The sequence below is a fragment of the Capra hircus genome, chromosome 20 (assembly GCF_001704415.2).
Source record: "Capra hircus breed San Clemente chromosome 20, ASM170441v1, whole genome shotgun sequence".
Lineage (NCBI taxonomy): Eukaryota > Metazoa > Chordata > Mammalia > Artiodactyla > Bovidae > Capra > Capra hircus.
The window spans coordinates 58,299,919-58,321,680 of NC_030827.1; the positions used below are offsets into that span (position 1 = coordinate 58,299,919).

At 44.6% G+C, this 21,762-nt stretch overlaps 1 protein-coding gene and 1 non-coding gene across 2 annotated transcripts in view; both read left to right on the plus strand.

The window, feature by feature from the left end:
- The window catches only part of ANKH (ANKH inorganic pyrophosphate transport regulator), a 168,608-nt gene that overhangs the window by 59,235 nt on the left and 87,611 nt on the right, over positions 1–21,762 (plus strand). The window lies entirely within an intron of this gene.
- TRNAG-UCC lies at positions 16,315–16,387 on the plus strand. Its single transcript has one exon. It is a non-coding gene; the product is annotated as a tRNA-Gly (tRNA).

The window sequence follows — 21,762 nt, forward strand, 5'->3', positions numbered from 1 at the left end:
CAAGAAATGTGGATTGGAGCTGCTGAGCCACGGCGGATTCACTGATTGGTGGCCAAGTGCCTGTAAAGCTTAGCTGAGGGTTGCCCCACCCAGGGGTCCATGCCACGAGGCTCCAGGCATTGACATAAGCATCCATCCTTTTCATGTCGGGAGAGTAGCGATCCTTTTCACGTCAGGAGTTTCCAACATGACATGAAACTTTGTGACCACCTTGGCACTACAAAGCTGAGGTAACTGCTACACATTTTGATTCCATTTAATTCACCTTTCTTCTTGTGACTCTTCTGTATTTATATTTTGGCCAAAATCACTCTGTCATCTGAACTTACTATTCCCCGAGGGAATTCAGGCTTCACTTGTGTTTTTGCTGAAATGCATACCCTTGAGAGTATCTGTGAGCCAATTTTAACACCTCCTTATAACACCCTAAAACCTTTACATGCACTGAAAAATGGGTAACGCTCATAAGAACCTGTTCAACCATATATAAAAATGGCAAGGATGATTACACAAAATAAAATTAAAACGCAGCCCTTTGCTTGTAGTGTTAACCATCCATAGCACTCAATACATGCTGCCTTGTGTTCATGTTGCTGTACCTCAGGTCTCTTTCCACATCTAGACAGTCAGTTGCTTGAGGACATTTATACTTCATTCATCTTTTGATTGTCCCTCAGGTTAAGGGGAAAATTAGTCTGGTATTTGTTAAAATGATAAGGAAGATTTGATTCAGGACTATTGCACTAGAGGGAAAAGGCAGCGGCACCCCACTCCAGTGCTCTTGCCTGGAAAATCCCATGGACGGAGGAGCCTGATAGGCTACAGCCCATGGGGTCACAAAGAGGCGGACCCAACTAAGCGACTTCACTTTCACTTTCTTTATTGCACTAGAGAACGGGGCAACAGAGGATGAGATGGTTGGATGGCATTACTGACTCAATGGACATGAGTTTAAGCAAACTCAGGGAGATAGTGAAGGACAGGGAAGCCTTGTGTGCTGCAGTTCATGGGGTCACAGAGTTGGACACAACTTAGCAACTGAACAACAGCAGTCTTGCACTAGGGAGTCAACGCTATTGTAACAGGGGCAAGAGATCAAGCTCAACGATGAGTCCAGCAGGCCAAGTGGAAATTTACAGCTGATGAGCTGAGGAGGGGGCCCAGGGATGGAAAATTACAAAGAGGAGACATCAAGGATGGGCGGATCCTTGGGACTTCTGTGGTGGTCCTGTAGTTAATACTCCACTCTCTCAAGACAGGATATATGGGTTTGGTCCCTGGTCGGGGAACCAGATCTCAAGGTGCAACCTATAAAACAAACAAAAAACAAAACAAATAAAATCAACAAAAGGATGGGGGATCCTTGCTAACCTGACCTCACAGGCCTTGCTCAAGGCAGGCCAAGTGAGGCAGATAAGGCATGTAATCAGATATTGAGGGTAATCAGATATCAAGGGTAGGAGAGTTCTTGATAAACTGACATGGCAGGATTCTCACTGCCAATGACTCAACAGGCCAAGGTCAATGAGACGTAGTGGAAAAGAGGGCTCAAAGGAGTCTGACTGATGTTGGGTTGATGAGAGAGTCTTGTCAGCTACAAGGCTGAGTATTGCTTGTTCAGTGTTTGAGAGAGAGAGGCTTCTTGTGCGTGTGTGTGTGTGTGTGTGTGTGTGTCCTGTAATGCCCCATACAGTTTGCTTCTGGACCGAGAGACAGCATTAGAGATTTGTGTAACAGTCAAGGGAACTCTAGGGGGAGGAATTGGCCAGTATATTAACGAGGGCAGAGGGAAGGGGCTATTGAGAACATGGTTCAAATCAGAAACATTTACCCAGTTTACTTACATTTTGGTAGAAAATGGCTTCTTGGTTTGGATTTTAATTTGAGGACACATTACCTTTTAAAGAAAAATCAGTTTTCCCTTAGTAGTTTTCATGATTCTTGATGCCCTGTTGGTATTTTTTAAAATAAATATTGCTAACAGTAAAAAACTATCTTCAGCATCAAATGATTTAAAGTAGCCTATCAAGATACTAAGGGCTTCCCTGGTGGCTCAGCAGGTAAAGAATCAGTCTACCAGTACAGGAGACGTGGGTTCGATCCTTGATTCAGGAAGATCCCCTGAAGGAGGAAATGGCAACTCACTCCAGTATTCTTGCCTAGGAAATCCCATGGACAGAGAAGCCTGGCAGGCTACAGTCCATGGGGTCACAAAAGAGTCCGACACAACTTAGCGACCAAACTGCCACCACCACCAAGATACTAAATATAAGAATGTCTGTTTTACATTTTATAATTAGGTATATGTCTTTTGAGATGTCTTTGTTAAGTATGTCTTCTTTGAGAAAAAAAATTTAGTATCCTATCGGGAATTTTATAGAAGGGAAAAGGAATGAAAAGGCTCTGATGGAACCATGAACTGAAATAGAAAAGTGCATTATTTTCTATGTTCATTCTTGAAAAAAAGACTTCTAACAAGCAACATGTATAATACATATAATGCGCCATGTATTTTCCTGTTGGTCTTCAGACCTTGAAGAATTAAGGAGAAATTGAATAAAGATGGATAATATCAAGTATGACTCTTTATAAAAATGTGGATGAAATATTCCAGCTCTAGGACCTTGTTGCCATGCAGATGTGAATTGTTTAACTTGGAAAAGTGTTCATAGCGGTCAAAATTTTGTTCAGCAGAAAACAGGAACTTAACAGAAAGTGCTCAGAGTTTCTTTTTGTGTTAGACCCTAGGACTCCAAAGAAAGGGGTTGCCTCTGAAACAGAAATGTGTTCAAATGTTAGTAAGCTAAAAACTCAGTGATTGAAGATAGAAGTTTCAATATTCTTTTTATTCTTGTGGTATCACACAAGGTTAATTGTTGGCTTGCTTTGGGGGACAATGGGTAAGGTCATCAGACTGCTATTTTGCTGTTAGTTCCAACAGTTTACACCCACAAGGCAACTCAAAGGTCTCTACAGTATACTGGGGGTTTTATGAGCTGAAACCAGCAACCCTGCCTCCCACTGACTTTTCCCAGTTGTGCATGAGGACTTTTTCATCTGGAAAAGAATAATGTGTCTAGTCTAGGTGGAGTCGTCAGGGAAGAAAGAGTCCAGGCGCCCAGACTGCTGGTTTCTCCTCTTCCACCTCCCCCTGTCTCTGGGCTGTGGAGCTTGGTCAGCCCTTTCTTTCTCTTCTGTGTGAGTCAGGTCATAAAGTGGCTGAGCTTGTTTCATTGGCAGTGTTGAGATTTTCGCCAGCCGAGTAACTGTTTCGTTACAGCCAACGTAGAGCATTGGGGATGCAAGATGCTGCTGGGGGGTGGGGGGCAGGGGGTCCCCTCCTTCGAGAGGCTTTGTGGGCTTGTGCTGGAGGAATCATGAGCAGTACATGCAGGAACACAATTTATCTTTTGCTTTTAATAGTCCATTTATTTCCCTCCAACCTTCTTCACCCCACGGTGCCCCGCTGAAATCATAATTCTCTGTCAAGTGACATTTTGTCACCATGGAAATGAGAGCATTGAATCTGGAATCTTATGAATGCACTGTACCATCCAGTGGTCTCAATGTAGAAGAGCTAAAAAAAGAAAAAAAAAAAAGACCTTGACAGTGATTCACAAGGTTTAATCTCATACTAAATCTTTTGTTCTTTTGCTGACTTTTTAATTTAGAAAGAAAAAGTCCACCATGGAACAATAAGTCAGGGAGCCAAAGACACATAATGCTTCCTGAGGGCATAGAAAGTGGATGTTAAACATACGCTTGTCCCTTTAGTCTCTTACGGTTGCAAGAGATTCCTGAAAACTTAAAATATGGGAATAAATGGCCAGGCACCAAATTCATGGTTAATGTAACTGGTCTTGTCACTTGGGTGCTTTAAACACAAAATCAATGAAGGTTTATCTTAGACAGACTTAGTATAACCAGGTACAAACATGCTCAACATTATTCTACTTTCAGTCTTCAAAGTTAATGATTTGTGTCTTTCACGAGTGTTACTCTCCTCTTCCACGCAACTCAGATTTGTGTCTTGCACCTTCCCTTTCTTGGGTGGAGTTCAGAAACTGTTCGTGGTATATAGCCTCTGAAAAGTCAGAATAATGGGCAACAGTGGCAGCAGAGACTGAAAACAGTCAGTGTCTGTGGCTGCAGTTCAACTGGCATCACAACCTAACTTCCTGTTTAGGCTCCTTTGTGAGCAAAAGCTTGGTTTCAGATCTTAATACTGTTTTGGCTTCAGGAGCCCGGTGCCCACTCCAGGGTCACATTGAGACCAACTGGGCTGACTCAGAGGAAGGAGCCATCCTGTTGAGTCATCCACTCCACTTCCTGTGGGTCCAGAGTTTTCTTTGGAGGCTCCTCATCTAAGTGGTCCCTGGCCTTAGCCTGAGAAGTCTGGGAAACTCAGAAGGTTAAGACTTGAACATCTGCAGGACAAGCTTCTGCCCTGCATCTCTATAGAAAGGCATGATTTCATCCCAGGAACAGTTGATTTCAAGGAGAAATAGAAAACAAGGTGGGAGGGGGCAGGGGAATCAGAGCTTTCTGTTACGATGGAGACACATAACTGAAGCACTTAAATACTCCCCTTACCTGTGCCACTTTGCTGCCATATAGACTTACTGTAGGGGACACAGTGGGCTTCCCAGGTGGCTCGGGGGGTAAAGAATCTGTCTGCAGTACCGGAGACGCAGGAGATGTGGGTTTGATTCCTGGGTCAGGAAGATACCCTAGAGAAGGGATAGGCTACCCACACCAGTATTCTTGAGCTTCTCTGGTGGCTCAGGCGGTAAAGAATCCGCCTGCAATGCAGGAGGCCTGGGTTCAATCCCTGGATCGGGAAGATCCCCTAGAGGAGGGCATGGCAGCCTACTCCAGTATACTTGCCTGGAGAATCCCATGGACAGAGAAGCCTGGCCGGCGACAGTCTAAAGGTTCGCAAAGAGTCAGACAGGACTGAAGTGACTTGGTATGCACTCAGAGGACATGCCAATCAGGGGTCTGATTTTTAAAGATTTATAATTTAAATAAAGATTTATAACCAGTGAAGGTCCACGTAAAGATGTACATACAAAAATGCAAAATATTTGAATAGGCTTGCCTTTCTCACCACTGGTACAGGTTAAGGAAATTGGTACCTAAACAATGGAGAAGTGCTCATCCCTTAGTGCTCATGAACTCAGTGTGTTGACATTGATGATGCAGGAGGGGATTGCATCCGTGTAGCTGTGACTCTGTGGTGGTGGGTTTAAGAATGGGCTAGGGAGGAAGAAGATGCAAGAAAATTTTCATCTTCATCACAAGGAAGTTTATTTTTTTAAAAAAGGTGTTGTTTTTTTTTTAAGGTAGAACCATATCCTCTGAATTCACAACGACCAATGTTGTGATTTTGTACCTAAAATAATGCTGCAGTGCGAAGTTACTGCATGTTTACACTCTCTCTGCTTTGTTACTTCCTCAGATGTAAGTTCTGGGATTCACTGTCTTTCCCACATTTCTTTCCTGTACTACACACATGAGGTCACAAGAGGATGGTTAGCACCGTCTGGAGGATGGATCCCATCTGATGGAAGAGCTGCTTCAGCTCATTCCCATTAGAAGGGCCTCCAAGATCAACACACACAGGAACTGGCCCTGCTGGCTCCTGATGCTCGCAGAGTCATCCCTGCCCTCCTAGCGGGACGGTGACCTCTTGCCATAGCCACAGCGAGTGTCCCTCCCCTGACTTCCTGAGAAAAGGGTTCCTAGTGCCCGGTGATCAAATAGCAAACGCTCCCCAGACACTGCCAAAGGGGGAGTGCTCTGGTGGAGACTGAGATCATCACTACTGGTAATTATTAAAGATTGAGATGAACGGTGCATTTAAAACATTGAAGCCCCTTGTTTTAAACCATGTTCAAGCAGTCGGCTTACGTAGACTGTCTCTGCCCTCGCAAATAAATTTTATGATGGGATGTTTAAAGTTTCGTTGGTTTTTTTTTGGGCGGGGGGTGGGGGCAGAGAGGTACCCCAGGGAGCAGGTAGCGAGTGGGGAGAGGTGACACACGGAGAATAATTCTCTTTAATTGATTAATAGTTTTATTTTATTCAATAACTACTGAATTAAGCAGCTTGTACCTTTAGTGGTTTTGACCCAGACGCACTGAGATGGCAGAAGCGTAGAAAAATTGAAACTTATGGTTACAGAATTGCACCCACATTGCATGTAATTGTATGTCTACTTGTATAAGTTGTATAAGTTTTATAAGTTTATCTTTTCTCCCCACCTAGATTGTGAACGAGTCAGAAATTACCTATTAATTTTATATATATCTTCTCAAAACGTCTCTGCTAATCAAAAGACTTAGGAGCATAGACCACTGAAACTGAAGATTTTCCAAACTGTCTGTTGACTGACATCTGGCTAGACAGCAAGCTCGGTTTACCTGGGGGACAGCTAGCAGCATGCGCTAGCCAGTGACAGTGTGGTCTTAACTTTGTCTCAGAAGACAAAGTGAATATTTTTGCAGTCTGATGAAACCATCTACCAAGTTCTATGTGCATCTAGCCTCAATAACATATGTCAACTAGTCCATGTGAATTACTGTCTAGACTAGGCTGGTAGATACTCACAAGGTAATTAAGAACTGGGAGGCAGATTCCATGCAAACTAGATGTTGTTGTTATTGTTGTTGTTGTTTAGTTGCTAGGTTGTGCCCAACTCTTTGTGACCCCATGGACTGCAGCATGCCAGGGTCCTCTGTCTTCCACTATTTCCTGGAGTTTGCTCAAATTCATGTCCATTGGTTCAGTGATGCCATCCAATCATCTCATCTTCTGTCTCCCCTTTCTCCTCCTGCCCTCAATCTTTCCCAGCATTGGGGTCTTTTCCAACGGGTTGGCTCTTCGCATCAAGTGGCCAAAGGACTGGAGTTTCAACTTCAGCATCAGTCCTTTCAATGAATACTCAGTACTGACTTCCTTTAGGATTGACTGGTTGGATCTTCTTGGAGTCCAAGGGACTCTCAAGACTCTTCTCCAACACCGTAATTTGAAAGCATCTGTTCTTCGGTGTGCAGCCTTCTTTATAAGTCCAGCTCTCACATCTCACATGAGTACTGGAAAAACCATAGATCTGACTATTCTTGCCTCAAGAACCCTTCAGTGTCCAACGCTTTGTGACCCTGTGGACTGTAGCCCACCAGGCTCCTCTGTCCATGGCATTTTCCAACTGGAGTGGGTTGCCATTTCCTTCTCCAGGGGATCTTTCCGACCCGGGGATTGAACCCGGGTCTCCCGCATCGTAGGCAGACGCTTTGCGGTCTGAGCCACCAGGGAAGTCAGAAAACCTCAGAGGCCATCCAAATCATGCCAGATGAGCGGGTAACTTCTCCAGACCCCAAAGCCACTCGTGCCAGAGCAGGAACCAGATCCAAGGGAGCTCCTAACAGTGTCACCCTGTTTGATCATCAGTGAACACTGATGAAACGTCTTTATTCTCCTGTTCAAAAAATTACCCTACCCTCAGTATTGATTTCCTCAGCTGTGCGTGCACACCTAGCAAGAGCATATCCTGTTTAGAAAAGTCAGCAGTGTGACACGTGCTTCAAAAACAGGATTCTGTAGGCAGAATCACCTGGGAAACTCTCTAATACCATTGTCCCCTTAGAGGTTTATAACACAGATTAGCATATAAAAGCTTTGAGAAGTTCTAAAATAAAAAAAATGTTCGACTTTGTGTCCTAAAGTTATTTGCCTGCCTTGTGCTTTTTTATATTTAGCACATTAACATCCAGGAAACTGTGTTCCTGGAACACACTTTCAGAAATTTCGAGTGTGCTTGTCAGCTTCCAAACCTAGAGTGACGTCGGTAATCGCCAGGTCAAACGTTAGGGACAGAGTGGAAGCAATGGAGTTTGTTTCCGGGGAACTGAGCAAACACTGGGAGATAGTGACGGACAGGGAAGGCCAGCGTGCTGCAGTCCATGGGATCGCAAAGAGTCGGACACAACTGAGAGACTGAACTGAATTGAAGGGAAACAGCCTGGAAAAAAGAAACCTTTTTGTCCAGGGATTCTGTTAAACCTTCTAAGATATATACATCAAAATGAGACCCAAAGAGCACAGATACAAACTTCTCTGTAAGAAATATCACATGAAAAAGAATTTTTTTTTTTGGCAGTGATTCACTTGACAATCTGAAAGGAAAATATGTCCAATATAATTTTAACTCTACTAGGCTCCAAGGAACAAAATAGTAATAAGGTGTGATTACGTTGCGAGAGGAGTAATTAACCAGCCTCACAGTCTCTGGGCTCATCTCACTATATTTGCCTCTGTATATTTTGTGCTACAATCTGCTTTTGCAATATGTCTTGTGAGTTCTCATTTAAAAAGGGTGAGGGCTTGCTTCAAGAATCCAGCACTTTCCTTCCTCATTTTCTCCTATGCTCCTTAGTCAATTTCATATGATTTGGGACTTACTTTCACTTAAAGTGAGCTTAAGAACCACAAAATATTGTTAAGAGAATTCTCTAGTTTAGAAGAAAAAGCTGTCTCTTTTTTTCAAATGCAAAAAAAAAAATGCCTGATCAAATAGCAAACAACAATATTTAGTAGATCACAACTGAATTTTATTCTCCTTTAAGGTCAATTTTTTCACCCTCTTCTTGCTTGATTTTGATGTTTGGTGATAGGGGCTCCAAGTTCAGTTCAGTTGCTCAATCGTGTCCTGCTCTTTTCGATTCCATGGACTGCAGCACACCAGGCTTCCCTGTCCATCACCAACTCCCAGAGCTTGCTCAAACTCATGTCCATCAAGTCAGTGATGCCATCCAACCATCTCATCGTCTATCATCCCCTTCTCCTCCTGCTTTCAATCTTTCCTAGCATCAGCACCTTTTCCAAGGAGTCAGTTCTTCACATCAGGTGGTTAAAGGATTGGCGTTTCAGGGGCTCCAAACCAGTGACCGAGTTATGTGTTGTCACTAAACTGCCGCAGAGAAAATAGCAAATGTTTCTGTGCATGAATGTGAAAACTCCAGCTTCTGGAAAGAGCTCCTGTTTGCAGCAGCATGTGAGGGGTGAGATGCGGTGGATAAGCTTTGGACCACACCTGGATCCGGGCATTTGAGGTCCCTCAGCCAAGTAGCAGAGTACACACAATTTCCGTGCCTTCTAGTTCCACTGCCTCCGGAAACATACAGCCCAGCAAAGGGAAACACAAGGGCATGCCTCCCAAAGCACAAAAGCAGTTCTATTTCCATTGCTTCAGCTGGTGCTGACGCGAACGCAGTATGGGTTTCTTCGAAGTTTTAGGACAAGGTAGTGCTAAGTGCAACCTCAGTCCAATTCCAAGAAAAGAAGTCTGGTCCGTTCCAGATCTTAAGGCTGTATCTGTTAAAAAGCACACTTGCTGTATGATTTGTAGCCAGCTCTGTCATTTGTGTGTTAGGTTTATCACCTCCGTGGGAAAAAAAATTCAGCAGCACCTTAGGAAGTGATCTGTTTGTGGGGGTCAGCTTTTAACCGCAGCACTTTTACAAATTGCAGCCATTAGTAAACCTGGGGTGATTTATCTTTAAACCGATCTAACAGCAAGCAAAAGGATTTTCTGTGGAAGGAAAATTAATTCAGTAATTAGGGTTACAATGAAGAAAGGAGAGAGAGCAAAGGAGGATTTAGTTAAAACATCCTCAGGGCTCCAGGGCCGCATCAGCTGCCTTCAGGTCAAGGGTTTTCTCAGCCACCCCACGTCTGCCTGTCTTGGCTTCACAGTCAATGCCAAGGCGGGGCTGGGCACTCAGGAAGCTGCACGTTACACTTCCAGCTAGAGTAATTCACCTTTTTCCAGGCCTCCACTGTAGCTAAAATAAGCCTCCTTTGCACATGGGTTTTGCTGCCCCAGAACAGCTGGTGTTCCCAGCATTTCCCGACAGTGCTTCCCTGCTCGAAACCGTGAGGTCCTCCCAGGGCACAGACACCATGGTGCCCTTTGCTGAAGAGAAGAGGGCAGCCGCACAGATTCCAGCGGCATCTCACGGGACCTGGTTCTCCCCAGGGTTAACAGATCCCTGGCGATATTGCTGTTTATCCCAATAGAAGTTTGCCATCAGATAAGCGTTCGCTTTGTAAACACGTTAGCTTTGCAGACTCAAATGTATCCTCTGTAAGCACCACTTCTAACACTTGGAGAGACACATTTTTCCCCCCGTGGGCGGTCACCCCATTCATCAATCAACAAAGAAAAGCAGTGATGGCAGAGGAAGAGGACTTACTGCCCCACGAGAGAGCAAACAGGGCAAGAAAAGGGTCCTGCCAGGACCTTGCCAGCTGCCCTGCCAGAAGACACCAAGGGCTCCCAGCCGGCTAGCTGGTTAGCCAGCTGGGGCCACGTGGTGTCCCCTGCAGATGTCCAGGGCAGACTCCCTCAGGATGAAGGGAGTCTCATGTGCAGAACAGAGGCAGTAAAGCTGAGCAGCATCAGGGTCCCTTCTAGCCTGTCACTTTCCTGCCATCTTACTCTGTGTCCCCGGTCTCGTAAATCTTTTGCTCCTGGCCACCTGGCCCTTGGATGATGTTTTCTGCCTCTCAGTAACCTCTGCATCTCATCCCATTTAGCCTGAGTGTGCAAACTAACCTCAGCAGTAGTGGTCTCACTGGCCTCCATCCCTCTGGGATTCACCAGGCTTCCAGCCCTCTGAGCTGGCACAACCCCTCCGGGCTGCAGAAAATTCCCAGGAGCTGCAGAACAAAGCTGCCAGAGGTGGGGGCACTGAGGATGAGGTCCATGGCCACGCATGCTCCAGAGATAAACGAGGTCTCATGAGCAGTCACTGCACACGGTGCAGAATCTGTTGAGGCTGCAGCAACTCATGGTATCCCTGTGGGCATTTTTCTTTTCTTTTTTTTTTTTTTTACTTAAAATTTTTTTATGTTCATATATAGATGAAGCTCAATGAAAATTTTCAGTGAGGAGAGCCCCTAGAACTAAGTAGAAAAAAATCACATTTCTTTTTAATTAGAGGATAGTTGCTTTACGATGATCTGTTAGTTTCCGCTGTACAACAACGTGAATCAGCCATATGTATACACCCATCCCCGCCCTCGTGGCTTCCCTCCCACCCCACCCCTCTGTGGGCATTTTTTCAAGTCCAGGATCCTAAGATGTCAAGGTCAAGGCTGCCTGGCCCTGGTCAAACATCCTTACCTAAAGATTGTTGTTATTTAGTCACTAAGTCGTGTCCTACTCTTTGTGACCCCAGGGACTGTAGCCCACCAGTGTTCTGTCCATGGGATTCTCCAGGCAAAAATATAACTTCGTAAGAATGTCCATCTTTCTCTCCCTCTCTCTTTTCTTTTAAGGCTCTGCTGTAACTATTGTTTTATTTTTTGGTTTACATAACTTGGAGAATGGTTAGTCCCAGGCGTTGTTTCCAGCCTGTGTGCTCCAGGTGCCCAGTTTCAGGCAGTTCCCACCCCACCCCCGCCCCGCTGCACCTCAGCTAGAAATCCTGACCTGTTCTTTCGTTTCATCAGTGTTGATTGACAACCTGGATAAGGTCCCGCCCTCAGGGAGACTGACCCGAGAGAGGGGTTCTCAAGGCGCATGAGAAGCAGATCTCACCTGTTGCATCAAAATGAATGTTGGCCGTTGGGTCCTGGACTAAATACCTGTTCCCTGGTGTGTTGTGATAAGAGGTGGTTTTCTGGCTCATTCCTTCTCACGCTAGCCCATTACACACATTCCTACCAGATCAACCTTCAAAACTCTAGCTCACAAGCTCTCAGTTGCCAATCACATCCACTCTAAACGCCCCAACCCCACCCGACCTCTCATCCCTCCACCCCCCAGGCCCAGCCTCTTCTCTGTGAGCCCAGAGCAGGCTCTACTCCATCACTCCAAACCGCCCCCAGAGCCCTCCCCACTTCTCCTTGCCACCGCAGAACCCTTCCCGTCTTCTCCAGCACACATGGGGCCTGTCGCTGATCAAATGTCTCACCGCCAGTCCTTATCTTACCACCGTTTAGCATTTTAATCACTTTTTGCATACGTGCTAAGTCACTTCAGTCATGTCCAACTCTTTGAAACCCCTTGGACTGTTGCCAGCCAGGCTCCTCTCTCCCTAGGATTTCCCAGGCAAGGATACCAGAGTGGGTTGTCATGCCCTCCTCCAGGTGATCTTTCTGAGCCAGGGATCAAACCCGAATGTCTTCCATCTCCTGCACTGGCAGGCGGGTTCTTTACCACTAGCACCACCTGGGAAGTCCCAGTCTCTCTTTACTGGTTCTGTGCTTTCTAACCTCCTTGGAGGCAGAGACCTCGTCTCCAGTCTCTTTTGTATGCTCCACAGCCCTGGGCACGTGATAGCTACTGAACCGTCTTCCTAACCAAGCGATTGCCAACAGGCCGGGTCCGCATGGCATCTGCCTGGCCAAGATTTACCGGGTGACAGTCAGAGCTGGGAGGGCCCGAGGTAGACGCCTGGGTAGATGTCTGACTTAATGAGCTATTGCTGAAAGCTGATTTTGAGCATGTGAAACCCATGCTGCGTGACACGCACTGCGTGTGTTCTTCTAAAGCTGACAGATTAATGAGAATGTATATTGAGTAATGGGGAGTTTTCTTGGTTTTGCTTTGCTACTGCTGCTTGTGACTGCATGGCTGAATTTATTCAGAACTCATGTCCACTTATCTTTTAAGCAAGGGAAACGTGTATAAATAATGAGAGGCAGGAAGGGGTTATTAAGGCTGAAGGAGCCTGGTTAGGCAGCACTTGGTGGAGAAGGCGCTTTGGGAATTCCTGCATTGAATCTGTATCTTTGCATTTTTATGGAGATCACAAAGCACCTACCAATGTTGCCTTCCCGCTGCCCCTCACCTGCTCACTGATGGAGAACCTGAAGTTTCATACAGTTTGAGTCATCACAGTCACTTCTGGAGGACTGAGCTTGTCATCACCCAGAAATAGAGTCCTTCACCAACCCCCTTGAGATCACACTGCAGGCCCTGTGGGTGTAACCCAGTGCATCCGGACAAAATTCGGAGCCTGGATCTCTCCACAGGCTGCGGCTCCTCCGAAAAGCAAGTTAATCCCAGACCTGCTCCAGGTCTTCAGGAATAATTTCCAGTACGCCCCGAGCTAAAATTGCATCCTGGGACTCCCCTGCTGTCTGGTGGTTGAGACTCGGTGCTTCCAATGAAGGGGGCACAGTTTCGATCCCTGGTTGGGGAACTAAGATCAGACATGCTGCACAGTGTGGCCAAAAATAAATAAATGCATATAAAAACGGCTTTAAAAATAAAACATTTTTTAAATAAAAAAATTAATTAAGAATAATGACATAAATAGAATAGAATAAGGGCTTTGCAGTTGGCACGAGCAGTAAAGAATCTGCTGCCAGTGCAGGAGGCACGAGAGACACAGGTTTGATCGCTGGTTCAGGAAGATCCCCTAGAGGGAGAAATGGCACCCCACTCCAGTATTCTAGCATGAAGAACCCTATGGACAGAGGAGCCTGGCAGGCTACAGTCCATGCGTTGCAGAGAGTCAGACACGACTGAGCATCTGAGCACTGACTGAGAGAATAAAACACAATGGCATCCTGAGGGCCCATGGGAGCCTTGGAAGCCCCTGATGTGCCCTGGTTAGGTCAGGGCAGATGTCCACAGCAGCATATCTCCCCAGAGTTTTTATCTGGGGGAGGGAAAAAGGGTTGGTGATTTGCCTCCTTTGGTACTAAGCACTTTAATGGACATAATTTCAGTTAATCCTAAAATCTGTCCTACAGGAGACCTATTGGGGCAAGCATTCCCATTTTGCTAAGCACTGTGCATCTCAGAGAGGCAAGGTCATATGCCCAAAAGAACACAGCTAGGACAAGGGGGAGCTCAGACCTCAGTGATGGCCCACATGCTTCCCGGCTCACTCTGCTGGATTTCCAGGCCAAGGTCCCAGCTCTGCCACAAATAGCTTTCTGACTAGGAAAAAATTATTTTTTCCCTATGAGTTTCAGTCTCTCCATCTCTCACAAGAGCTAAGACTCCCTACTTCACTGGGTTTTCAAAAGAATTAAATAAACTGTGAGAACTTATGAGAAGATGGCTTACACACACGCCTATACACACTTACGACAGCTCTTGAAAACAGAACTTCATATCATAGTGCTAATCTCTACAGGAATGAATATGTAAGTTTAGATTTCTCCTTAGCAGTTCCTTTAAAATATATTTTCCAAAAGAAAAGAACCAGTGAAAAGGGGATTTGGGTCTCATTCCAGATATATTTTAAGGTTCTAGTCCCTTCCAAAATTTACAGCCAGTGTCAACAAATACTTGGTTTGTCTAATCTCTTTGTGGTTTGCCGAGAAGGTGGATTCAGTGTTTTTCAAAGTTGGGACTTCCTGTTTTTCCCTGATCAGTGTTTTTCTCTTTGAATTCTTCACTTTTTTGCATCAGCCAGGAACACATGTGGTGCAGTCATATGGAACTGTGTTTGAGAGGGTTAGAAATTAGGCGATATAATACTTGGTCATTTTTTATCTATTCGGTGGACTTTCATCTTCACATAGCAGTAAGTGACTATAGAGAAAAAGCTTTTATTCTGTAGAAATGGTCTTTTAGCAGGACCAAAAGGGAAATTTTAATCATTTTACTTGTGAAGAAACATCATATTCTGTATTGAGTAATTGAAAGGAATCTTAAGGCTTTAAAACAGATTAAAATGTACTGTCAAAGTTACACAATGAGAAAATCGACTTACTACTCAAAGTCCAGAGCTCTCATTGGTTTTATCTTAATGTGCAATTAAAAAAAGGAATCTGCACTTTGCCATTTAGAAACTTAACAGACAGCCTTTAGAAATTCCCTTTTACTATCAGTGAAATAGGAAGAAATGTTTACTTAGGTTTATTCCCAAGCGTTAAGCAGAGGTTATCAAGCCAAAATCTTGAGCACTTCAAAGAATTTCTAGCAAAGGAACTTAGCATCTTCGTCATCAGCACTCTGAGACACGTGAGTTTAAAGTACTTGAAGTGGACCTAAATGTATAGCGGGGGTATTAAAGTTGGTTCAAAAACAAGTGTTTAAGCCATAAGGAAACTCAAGGTTCAGGCTTGGTAAAACAGTTCTAACGTTGAGGTTGGAATGATTCTTAAATTCTTCTATAAATGCTGTTATATGTAATGCCAAATGAGTTTAGATGTAGTTATACCCAAAGAGTATAGTTTTTGTGCATTTCTTTTTGCACACCTATTTAGGTCTCATTCCATATACTTTTATTCTAAAGCTCTTTTCCACTCATTCTGACCACTTAGAATTGTCATCCTGTCTCTATGGCTTGTAGAGGTGTGCTGCTGTGTTTCTATCTTAGTGCTGGTTGCATCAATAATCCTTCTGTGTGTTTCTCTCTTCACGTTTGTGTTCTCTCTCCCTCTCCCCCACTGCTTTTCCCATCTTCAGCTCCTTGAGTCTGCCCCTCTCCTTGTCATACAAAACCTCCCTAAACCCCAGGACTTTCACTGACGAACGGTTCATTTTTGTTCGTTTGCAAAAAATTCGTGTCCAACTCTTGCAACCCCCATGGACTGCAGCCTGCCAGGTTCAAGCCCCTAATTCAAAGGTTTGTGGGGAATATAAAGAAATATTCAAATACACTTAGTGCGCGTACAGCTTATTTGCCTGGCCCCATGCTCTCTGCTGATCAGGGTACATGACATAAGGAAAGTGAAAGTTGCTCAGTCATGTCCTGTATAGTCCATGGAATTCTCCATACCAGAATACTGGAGTGGGTAGCCTTTCCCTTTTTATAATTAATAAATAATATAATAATAAATATTGTATTTTATTATATATTTTATAAATGTGTACAAAGGTGAAAAGGAAAGTCACTCAGTCGTGTCTGACTCTTTGAGACCCCATGAACTATAACTCACCAGGCTCCTGTGTCCATGGGGTTCTCCAGGCAAGAATACTGGAGTGGGTAGCCAGTCCCTCCTCCAGGGGATCTTCCCAACCCAGGGATCGAACCCAGGTCTCCTGCATTGCAGGCAGATTCTTCACTGTCTGAGCCAGCAGGGAAGCCCTGGTGGGAGGTAAAAGTAGGTAACAAAGGGCTTGAACATGCGGCAGCAGGGGGGTCAGTTAAACAAGAGCAGATCTTTCTTTTCTCATGCTCAGAGGTCTAGATTTTGGAAACTTGCAGCTGTCTTTGGACAGCACACAGCTTCTAGAATTCAGCCTCGTGTTTAAGCTGTCAGAAATCAGGGTGTCTTTCAAGTGAGATGAACAAGGGGAACCCTTCCAAGAGGCACGCTGATAATTTATCAAAAGGGACTTCCCTGGTGGTCTAGTGGTTAGGACTCTACCCTTCCATTGCAGGGGTCACAGGTTCAATCCCTGATCAGGGAACTAAGATCCTGCATGCCACAGTGTGACCAAAAAAAAAAACTTTGCTCTGTGGAGTGGTTCCCTGGCTTTGCCTCCTAAGAATTAGATATTTCATCTATCTTCTGTGTATTCATTTTTCATTTTAAACCATTGAAGTAACATATGTTCTTTGTCACAAGGAAAGCTATACAGATATGAGTGTCAAGCTGATTATCTTCCTCTTCCTGACTCCCTTCATCCCATCGCTCCTAAAATAAACAGTATTAAGAGTTTGGTATATGTCACTCTCCAACTTTCTCTCTGCTCATTCCCATGTATTTACCCATTTTTGAGGATCTTTTAAAAAAAATTTTTTTTAGTGGAGTGAGAATATACTATAATATTGCTTACAGTACAACCTTCAGCTTCACACTGTGATCATGAGCTTTTATTTCCAGTTGGGTACGTTTAGTTGTACCTCAAGCTCTGTGATTGCTGGTCAGCATGCCCCTGTGTGCATGGACCATATACGCAGAAAATAATAATCATAATTACTTAGCTTTTCCCATGTTGGCAGACAGACAGATTGTTGGCAACTGTCTGCCATTGCAAAGAATGCTTTAATGAACGCCTTTGTTTGAGAGGCATCCTGTACTTGGGCTTTATTTTGTTTGGATAGATTCTAACAGGACATTACTGGATTAAAGAGACGGTATGCTCTAAATGGTAATACCTTTTGACATCTTCCTTTGCCAAGGATTAGAGTTGACACTCCAGCCAGTACTGTATGAAATTTCCTTTTGTGCTATATCTTCACGGGAGGCATGGAAGGAGCGCATGATGTGCCCAGTAGGTCTGTCTGGAGCCACAAGGGGCCCCAGCTGCTGTCCCATTGTCAGCAGGGACATCAGGGTCTTCACGTTCGGAATCACTGGGATCTTGAATGGGGCTATGCTGTTGGGTAGGTCAAAAAGTTCATTTGGGTTTTTCCATGTGTGTGTGTGTGCTAAGTCACTCAGTCATGTCCAACTCTTTGCAGCCCCATGGACTGTAACCCACCAGGCAACTCTTGCCCATGGGATTCTCCAGGCAAGAATACTGGAGTGGGTTGCCATACCCTCCTCCAGGGGATCGAACCCACGTCTCTCCATCTTCTGCATTGGGCAGCAGGTTCTTTACCCCTAGCACAACTTGGGAAGCCCATAAGATGTTACAGAAACAAACATTTTGGCCAACCCAATACTTTAACCGACTCCCTTCTCAGGTGCTTACTGGAAGCTTCTGTGCAGGTAGGTTTCTGAGCCACTCATCCTACAGAACTTCTCTGCCAGACTGGTCAAGGCTGACCAGGCCACAGGTCAAGGCCACACTCTCCCATCTATGCCAGCATCACCTGAAGCCAGAAGCCCACCCTAGACTCCTTTCAAAGGGAAAGACCTCAAGGGAGTCTTCACTCAGCCTAATCTACCTAAGGCTCTCAGATTCCTTTCAAACTACACTGCCATCAGAAAAAAGTAATGATTTCCTTTAGGAATATTTGCTTCTAGTATTTAACCATCTGGATGGGCATTGCAGGGGGATGTTTATCCCACCTGCCCCCACCCCTCCACCTGCCATCCTCAGTCTAGTGTTGAAGGAGGAAAGAGTGCCATACTCTCGATCACCCTGGCTTCTGGTTTGGGCCAAACCTTGGGCAAGTGACATAATCCCTTTGAGCCCCTTTTCTATAAAATAGGAATTTTCCATGCTTTCCCTGTTTCTGTAGCATTGTTATATACAGCCAATAAGATAATGTGTGAAGGTCCATTCAAGATTCTGCCACACTGCCTATGTAAGAGGTTGGTATTCTTCATGTGATCCATAAGTCACGTTTCTGGAATAAATTATTGAACACTCAGCAAATATACTTCTGTGGCTGCAGCATCCTCAGGGTTCTGAGGGCCAAGTGGACAGGGCCCATGCGCCTTTCACTGGGTCCTTTCATCCCTTCATTCATGTTGGCAAAAGGGCTGCAGCAAGACAGCACTTCAGTCTACTCTGAATTCCCAAGATCCCAAACCTGAATTATAGTGAATCTGGATTTACAGAAGGAAGCTCAGCATGTGCATTTACTGGCTCATTATTATGTACGTGAAATAACAAGTACAAAAATGAATTCATTCTCTCTTTAGACACTTTCAAAGCAGTTCAGTTTTACCCACATGATTCTATAGCTTATTCCTTTATCATATCACTTTTCTGGTATAAAATATTCATCACAAAACATGGTTATAGTTGTAAAAGCAAGCAAGAGAGCAAGTGAATCGCTCAGCCGTGTCCGACTCTCTGCAACCTCATGGACTGTAGCCTACCAGGCTCTTCTATCCATGGGATTTTTCTAGGCAAGAATATTGGAGTGGGTTGCCATTCCCTTCTCCAGGGGCTCTTCCTGACCCAGGGATCAAACCTGTGTCTCCCGCATTGCCTGCAGACACTTTACCATCTGAGCCACCAGGGAAGCCCCCAAACACTGGGCTCGTCCGGGATATGAACCCAAAGACAGCATAAATTCAGGATATGTAGTTCTTGAGCCCTTGCTACAACTACTGACACCCTTTGTCTCTTGCCTGGTTTGCTTTCTCTTGGTCCTTCCTTGTTTTGTGTTCTTAACAGTTTACTCAGTGAGATGATTATCATTTCAGTTGCTCAGTTGTGTCCAACTCTTTGCGACCCCATGAATCTCAGCACACCAGGCCTCCCTGTCCATCACCAACTCCCGGGGTTCACTCAGACTCACACCCATCGAGTCAGTGATGCCATCCAGCCATCTCATCCTCTGTTGTCCCCTTCTCCTCCTGCCCCCAATCCCTCCCAGCATCAGAGTCTTTTCCAGTGAGCCAACTCTTCACATGAAGTGGCCAAAGTACTGGAGTTTCAGCTTTAGCATCATTCCTTCCAAAGAAATCCCAGGGCTGATCTCCTGCAGAATGGACTGGTTGGATCTCCTTGCAGTCCAAGGGACTCTCAAGAGTCTTCTCCAACACCACAGTGCAAAAGCATCAATTCTTTGGCGCTCAGCCTTCTTCACAGTCCAACTGTCACATCCATACATGACCACACGAAAAGCCATAGCCTTGACTAGACGGACTTAGTCGGCAAAGTAATGTCTCTGCTTTTGAATATGCTATCTAGGTTGGTCATAACTTTTCTTCCAAGGAGTAAGCGTCTTTTAATTTCATGGCTGCAGTCACCATCTGCAGTGATTTGGGAGCCCCCCAAAATAAAGTCTGACACTGTTTCTACTGTTTCCCCATCTATTTCCCGTGAAATGATGGGACTGGATGCCATGATCTTCGTTTTCTGAATGTTGAGCTTTAAGCCAACTTTTTCACTCTCCACTTTCACTTTCATCAAGAGGCTTTTTAGTTCCTCTTCACTTTCTGCCATAAGGGTGGTGTCATCTGCATATCTGAGGTTATTGATACTTCTCCCGGCAATCTTGATTCCAGCTTGTGTTTCTTCCAGTCCAGCATTCCTTATGATGTACTCTGCATATAAGCTAAATGAGCAGGGTGGCAATATACAGCCTTGACGTACTCCTTTTCCTATCTGAAACCAGTCTGTTGTTCCATGTCCAGTTCTAACTGTTGCTTCCTGACCTGCATACAGATTTCTCAAGATGATTATACTTTACCTATAATCTCAAAATCAGGTCAATAATTTAGACCAATAATAGCAGTGGAGGCAGGGGGAGGTCATGACAAGCTTATTCACACACAGCAAAGAAAACGGTAGCGTGGCTTTATACCATTATATATCACCTACCTGAATTGTTGGGATTCCTTTCTCAGTGTGTGTGGGAATCTGTGTAGCCGTGCACCAGTGTGTGCGTCCATGGGCTGGAAGGACAATGACTAATTTTAAATCTCACAGTCACCTCCAAAAATCAGTCAGTTCAAAAGCCCCAGACCTTTAGAGATCTTTCACAAAACTTGGTGTGTGCTAGTTACATAAATACCAGCAGCGAGTCATAGCTGAACCCTGAGCAGCAATAAATGAATCCCACAGTTGAGAATCCAGTAGAAATTCTGCACAAGCTAAAGATTCTAGGATGATGCATTATCCCAAGCATAAAGGAAGATCAGAGACGTTCTTGAGTGGTGTCTTTCGAAGGCTGGAGAGCCTCTTAGTATTTCTACCACTCTAGTGATGGAACTGGCACATAAGCTCGGGGAGACAGCCCATGTGGTCTGTGTGCCCGGGTTTCATCTGTACTCTTTGTTGTACGGTGCTCATGCCAGAGTGTTAGTGACCTGATTTCTCTTAGCCTCATTTTCTTAGCACGGCTCAGATATACGATGACTTCAGCATCACTCCTTTCATCTTCCACTTTTACCCTTGTAGTGCTTGCAACACATCACAGTTTAAAAAATAATCTTGCTTCCATGTCTTTGGAATTTTCCATAAAAATCAGTCTTCATCCCAAAGTTCTTTGTGTTCTGCTCAGCTAATCCTCTCTGTTTAAAGTAAGCATTTGGCCCTGACTGTGAAGTCTATTTCAAAGTGAAAGGAGGGGTTGGTTCAGGATAATAGAATGATGGTTAAGATCTTAAGCCCAGAGGTCAAGATGTTCTGGCTTCTTCTCCCAGCTCTGTGCCTCCTAGACAAAGTGGTTTAGCCTCTCCAAGCACCAGTGTTCTCGCCAGTAAGCTGGGAAATAAGAGTACATCCCTGACGGAGTGGACAGGAGAAGTGAAGCTCTTAGAACAGTGTCCATCGCAGCACAAGACCCAGGAAATGTTAGCTTCCAAGACATTTCCATCATCGTTACTATAGTGGTCTTTGGATTTCATAAGCTCCACAGGCAAATCAGCATTTGCTGTTTCTTCTCTTAGAATAAATACATTTGTAAATGTCAGTAGAAGCGCATTGATGACATTTCAGAATGTTGCAGTTGAGTCAGGAAAAGGAATGGAGCTTCAGAGCTGCTTTGCTTAGAGGTCTACAGCCAAATTTAAGATGCTAGAGGAATCAAGAAAAAAAAAATCTATTCCTAATCATGAAGACAGTATTAAGTGAGCAGAATACATAAGTATGTACTCAGTTGTGTCTGACTCTTTGTGATATCACAAACTGTAGCCTGCCAGGCTCCTCCATCTGTGGAATTTTCCAGGTGAGAATACTGGAGTGGGTTTCTATTTCCTTCTCTAGGGGATCTCCCCATCCCAGGGATCGAACCCACATTTCCTGTGTCTTCCACACTGGCAGGCAGATTCTTTACCACTGCACCACCTGGTATGTAGGCAGCAAGAAAGCATAGAAAGTTAATAAGAAGACTCCCCAGATCCCAGGGTCAGTCTGTTTATGGAGTTGTTGTTGTGTTAGTTGTTATTTTGTCCTTTGAATATAAAAGCATTTAAAACTTGGTTTTAAAGTGG